This window comes from Procambarus clarkii, chromosome 91 (genome assembly GCF_040958095.1).
Source record: "Procambarus clarkii isolate CNS0578487 chromosome 91, FALCON_Pclarkii_2.0, whole genome shotgun sequence".
NCBI classification, from domain to species: Eukaryota; Metazoa; Arthropoda; class Malacostraca; order Decapoda; family Cambaridae; genus Procambarus; species Procambarus clarkii.
Window position 1 is genome coordinate 2691916 of NC_091240.1, and position 5880 is coordinate 2697795.

General features: G+C 44.3%; 1 non-coding gene across 1 annotated transcript; it reads right to left on the bottom strand.

The window, feature by feature from the left end:
* Window positions 1–3558: 3558 nt before the first annotated feature.
* On the bottom strand, window positions 3559–3642 carry TRNAL-CAG (transfer RNA leucine (anticodon CAG)). The gene has a single exon. It is a non-coding gene; the product is annotated as a tRNA-Leu (tRNA).
* Window positions 3643–5880: the final 2238 nt, after the last annotated feature.

A 5880-nucleotide genomic window follows, 5' to 3' on the forward strand; every position in this document is an offset into this window, starting at 1 on the left:
GAGGGAGAGAGAGAGAGAGAGAGAGAGAGAGAGAGAGAGAGAGAGAGAGAGAGAGAGAGAGAGAGAGAGAAATCATTCATCAAATATATGATAACTGCCATCATCATCAAGTCATCATTGAATCATCAAGTATATCAATAATATTCCTTAAGTATATACGCAGCCGCTTACGAAACCTCTACATCTTTCCTCAATCATGGTTGCTTCTATTAAAACAAAACAAAAATGGCTACTAGAACTTCTATAATAATAATAATAATAATAATAATAATAATAATAATAATAATAATAATAATAATAATAATAATCTTGGGGTAAGGAACGACCCCGCAGCGTTTCGAAGCTCGTAAACTGTAGAAAGATGCAGCGGCTTCGCAAGTGGCCATTCAAGTGCTTGACGAACCCGCCTGACCCCTGATGTGTGTAGAATGTTTACCAACTAACTTGTATATATGTAGGATTAGGATAAGGGGCTAGGATTACTTAGGATTAGAGCCTATGACTAACCTGAGGACAAATCCTTCTGCTTACACACGAGATTAATGATAAAGAAGAAATAGGAGAAGGCCAGGTGATGTGATATAGAACTGGGATATAAGATATAGGCGCTGTGGACTGTGGCTTAAGCTTATATTACTCACAAAATCATTTTTTTTATCCCCGTAGGAGACCTGTTTCGAAGCCCTTGATGGAGGAGGCGAAGTCAGTTGCCGCGAGTTGGAACACACGTTCACTTATACACTCTGAGAATGAGCATCGGACAGGAAGATGACGGGAAGGTGTTCAGCCTTCTGGCCTGTCTATTCCTCACAAGAGCCGTCAATAAGACAGCGACCCTTGTCTCATCCCGTCCTTTCCATCTCCACCATGTTATGGTACGTTATTATAACCAAAGTACAATGTACTTCCTCCGTTGCTACTGTCAAACGTAGCAACTCATAAAAATCCGTAACTGTAGTGACTCTAGAGACTGACGAAGCCAGTTCATCCGGCCACTAAAAACAACATGATTTCCCTGTTTTGAAACAATATAGTAAGCTTCCCCTTCTCTCTCTCAACCCGAAGCTATAAGCTCGTCCCCTCTCCCTCATCCCCACCAAAATATTAATCCTCACTACTCCATCGACCAATTTGGCCAAAACTATTAATTCACCGCCGGATATTTGCGTCCCTTTGATCCCTTTGAGGTCTTTAGCTGGAGCCTCTTTTATGATAGGTCTAGTCTTCCTGTTTGCCTGCCTGCCAGAGTGCCTCTTATCCTGCCAGCCTGCCTGCATCTTAGCCTGCCTGGCTGGCTGCCTCCCTGCCTGCCTGCCTGCCTGCTTGTCTGTCCTACCTGCCTGCCTGCCTGCCTGCCTACCTGCTTGCCTGCCTGCATGCCTGCCTCCCTTGCCCGCTTCACTGCCTGCCAGCCTGCTTGATTGTTTCTTTCCTTGCCTGGCTGCCTGCCTGTCTGCCTTCCTGCTTGGCTGCCTGCCTGCCTGTCTGCCTTCCTGCTTGGCTGCCTGCCTGCCTGTCTGCTGCACTAAACAAACTCATAGCTTCTCTATATTTATGATGTTCTTCGCTTCTCTTCAGTTCCATTCTTCACATCATCCCATCACTAGCTCTCTCTCTCCCTCCCTCCCTCCCTCTCTCCCTCCCACCTCCTTTCCTCCCTCTCACAAGACATATCCCGTCCCTTTGACCCACCGCCATGCTAAATCTCTCATGGTATTTCCACCGGAGTAAACATGTTAATAAAATGGGATCAAGAAAGCGTTGCGCAAAAATTCTACTAAGGTTGGAAATCCCTAAGCCAGCTGCTTAGAATGCCTGACATCGACCATAATACCCGGTGGTGGGGTGGGGGGGGGGGGGGGGGGTAGGGGGGGATTTGGACGGCATTAGAGCTGGGATATGAGGACGGGATTAGAGCTAGGATATGAGGACGGGATAAGAGCTGGGATATGAGGACGGGATAAGAGCTGGGGTATGAGGACGGGATAAGAGCTGGGATATGAGGACGGGATAAAGGTAACGGTGCCCCCACCATTGCACTATCGGGAATCGAACTCAGTCCATGCCAGAAGCGGGAGAGTTGGTGTAGCTGCCAGTGCTAGTTGAGTGAGAGTTGAGGGTAGAGGCGTTACATATACTGGCTGCAGGGCTTTGACCACTGGGAATTATATCATTATTTTTGTGTCAAATTCTATTCATAAACCCTTCCATTTTTTTGTCTGTCTGTCTAAAACAGAACAGCAACAAAGCTGGTGAGCATCACATGACGAACTCTCCCCCCCACCCCATCCTCCTGCTCCCCCCCCCCACCCCCCTCCTCTAACCCCCTTCCACAACTCACCCCCCCATCTGGCGTCGACACAAGAATTGTGGGATCGAACTTTGGCACCCAGAACCCTTCTTCCTCTCCCCCCCCCCCCACCCCCAAATTTTTCTACCCCCTCCTCGGCTCCTCCCCCTGCCCCCCCCCCCCTTCCCACTCCCCCCCCCCCCCTTCCTTCCTTTCCGTTCTCGCTCGAAATTCAAGAATGAACAATTCATTCGATCGAAGTAGACACAACTGAATTAACTGTATAAATAAACAAGTGGATCTGTTAATGCCTTGTTTACACGTGTGTTTGTGTGGACCGGTGTGGTTGACAGGCGGAAATAGGTCAGTAACTGTCTACGAGGATGGTTCGTGGACCAATTGGGTCAGTAACTGTCTACGAGGATGGTTCGTGGACCAATTGGGTCAGACACTGTCTACGAGGATGGTTCGTGGACCAATTGGGTCAGACACTGTCTACGAGGATGGTTCGTGGACCAATTGGGTCAGACACTGTCTACGAGGATGGTTCGTGGACCAATTGGATCAGACACTGTCTACGAGGATGGTTCGTGGACCAATTGGATCAGACACTGTCTACGAAGACACTCTGAGAGAGAGAGAGAGTACTCTGAGAAAATTGGTACTATGAGACGCGTGGTACTCTAAATAGAGAACTCCATTTCGGCTGTAATTCATACGCCAGGCTGCAAGCAGCCACGTCCAACAGCCTGGTTGACCAGTCCAGCAACCCAGGAGAGACCGGGCCGCGGGGACGCTGATCCCCAAAATCAACGCAAGGTAACCGCAAGAGAGAGAAGGTCTCTGGACCCATTGGGTCAGTAACTCTCCACTAGGAAAGTTTCTGAGACTTTATCGGAACTTTAAGAAGCAGAATGTAAAGTATTTTAAGAAGAGAAATACTGGAATAGTTTAGTGAATTGAATTACGTCACTGTTAATTCCATTCTACTTAAGTATTAATCACCCTTCACATATATACACATATATATACACTTCACAGAAATATACACCCTTTTATGAGTAGATATACACCCTTTAAGGGGTAAATATACACCCTTCAGGGGTAATTATACACCATTCATTCTGGTATTAATACAACACTCTCTTCACAAAGGTGGTCATTACCTCACCTGTTCACTTCAAGACATACCTGGCTGTCTTATTAAGTAGTGTTTAATTAAGTACACGTGATTCGCGGCAATTTACAACTGAGAAAAAATTGTCACCTGTCAGAAGTGGGATTCGAACCCACGCCCGGAAGACCGGACTGCGACCTGAACGCAGCGCCTTGGACCGCTCGGCCATCCTGACCTTGTTCATGTTGGAGAAACAGATACATTTTAGATGAGTGAGTGAGATTTCATGACTACCTTTGAGAATCTATTTCCTTTAATTCTATCAAAAGACTGAATTTCTACAAATTCAAGAGTGTAAAATTGGTTAAAACTCAAACTAATTAACTGGATAGGTTAAGACGGAGGATCTGTTACTGCCTTGTTGAAGTGTGTGTTCATTGTTCTTCTCGACAGATGGAAAAATCGATATTTACTGGCCCCCCCCCCCCCAATTCCCTGTACTTGATAAACACGGGTTGTGTTTTCCGTAGACTTATTTTCAGTTCCAGGCCTTCTGCAGAACTAGCTGACTCCCAACGATCTGAAAGTACTAGTATAAAACGCTATGATTTGTTCAGATCTGAAACCTACATCTATGGACAGCACAAAACGTCCACTAGACTGTGCGAAACAGTGGTTGCCAGGATCAGGTTGGGTTACCGTTACCTGTGGCAGGTGGCTGCAGGTGACGGGTCTCCCAATCCTGAGCACTCCAGGTGCAAACTCTGTGAGCAGGAACTACGGCATGATCTCCCACACTACATCACTGAATGCCCAGTTATTAGACCTTTCAGACCAGTTTGCATGAGGTACCTGGAGCTTTGCAATTACTTTATTCACTCTCGTGTTCTTGAAGATATCCTCACAGTGTACCCAAAATTTGCCAGTACAGGCTACTAAACATATGGCCCTGTATGACTAACCATCCTGCGAGATGGAGACTTTTAGCATCACGTAGCTAGCTTTTTGACACATACTGTACTCCCCTTCATATAGTCTAGGGCAGCTGCACAAATGCTGATGTACCTAAACGTGTTAATAAAAAAAGTAATAATAAATTGAGAGAGTGAGAGAGAGTGAGAGAGAGAGAGAGAGAGAGAGAGAGAGAGAGAGAGAGAGAGAGAGAGAGAGAGAGAGAGAGAGAGAGAGAGAGAGAGAGAGAGAGAGAGAGACAGAGAGAAGAGAGAGACAGACAGACAGGCAGACAGACTTAGCTCTTACTTCCTGTAAGAGCTAAGTCTCGATTAATAATTAATAATAAACTTGAGTTAAAATTTGTTTAAGCATTTTATCACATATAAGATGTAATAATCAAACCCATATAAGATTACAATTATAACATATATTGACCAAAGAGTAAACGTGATCAACATAAATGAGATCAATATAATTAACATTCCCACAAAAAATAAATTATATAAAGTCCAATTCAACTGAATTATAATTGACACGAACTGATAAAATGCTTACAAAATCGCCCTCCAAGTCTATGTATCTCTCCACATTGGAAATAACAACAGGACTTTAGGGGATACAGGATACACGCAGTAAACTCCAGAATATATGAGACACATATCTGGCAAACTAGTAATGGATACACAACTTTTTTTTTTTTTGGGGGGGGGGGGAGGGGGAGGGGGGTGTTGAAAGAGAGGAGGCTTGAAGCATCTCTATCTCTGCTGGACCATTAAGATCACCACAATACCTAACAAACCACCAAATATACTTTCATCCTGAATATACTCATTTAATAAAGTATACTTTCAGTATATATATACACACCGAGGAAAAACAATTTTTTTTGTATCATTTGTTTTGCCCAAAGAAAAAACAATTCATATGCATTTTAATGATCAAAATAAGCTGAAATCTTATTTTGTGATATGAAGTAAAAAATCATCGAATTTGGCAATCTTTAGGCATATATCCCTAGATATCCCTTATCCCTAGATAATTGTTATCACATCCCAACGCTACATATATATGGCCAATTGGTCATAGATGTGACCACATACACAGTTTCAAATGTAGATATGATAGAACCCAGTAGGCTCACGAATCTGTACACCAGTTGATTGACAGTTGAGAGGCGGGACCAAAGAGCCAGAGCTCAACCCCCGCAAACACAACTAGGTGAGAACACACACACACACACACACACACACACACACACACACACACACACACACACACACACACACACACACACTGTGTCTCTCTATTACAAGGTCAAGAAGTCTTTAAAAATATATATAGCATTGAATCCTATATGCTACATTGCGATTGGTTGGAAAGGCAACTTTCTACCCGTCACGGCTGTCAGGTCTTAATTCCACCTGTCCATTGGTGCCTTGTTCATACAGGTTGACGGTGCAACAATTCTTCTCATTAATTATGATTTTGTGGTAATTCACAGCCGATAAAAAACTATTCG